The sequence below is a fragment of the Macrobrachium rosenbergii genome, chromosome 36, assembly GCF_040412425.1.
Source record: "Macrobrachium rosenbergii isolate ZJJX-2024 chromosome 36, ASM4041242v1, whole genome shotgun sequence".
Classification (NCBI taxonomy): domain Eukaryota; kingdom Metazoa; phylum Arthropoda; class Malacostraca; order Decapoda; family Palaemonidae; genus Macrobrachium; species Macrobrachium rosenbergii.
The window spans coordinates 8,692,528-8,692,917 of record NC_089776.1 but is presented as its reverse complement, the minus strand read 5'-3'; positions in this window follow the sequence as shown (position 1 = coordinate 8,692,917).

The following is a 390-nucleotide window of genomic DNA, read 5'->3' as shown; positions in this document are numbered from 1 at the left end:
AACCACATATTAACCAAATAAACATTGCTGTTCGGTGTCTCGGGGAGTTCATTTTAAACAAATGGCGTCTTTTAAGGCTATTCTTCTTCCTTTGTAAACTGTAGCAAAGGTTTTACACCATCGTTATGATGTAAATCAAAGAAAACATTGTTATTTATCATCTAGCAGTTTGATGTTATAGCCAAACGCAGTGTTGTCAACTTTGTGGTACTGATAGATTGCACCGGGTTTTGCTTCATTTGTTTCTGGTAAAATAATAATTACGATGGGGTTTAAGTTAATTCTAAGCAATTACCGCAATGAAAATTTCGAAATGTGGTGGTTTTTAATGCCTATTTGAAAATAAGGACAGAATTACCGATATTATAGTTTACGCCATTCAAAATTCCA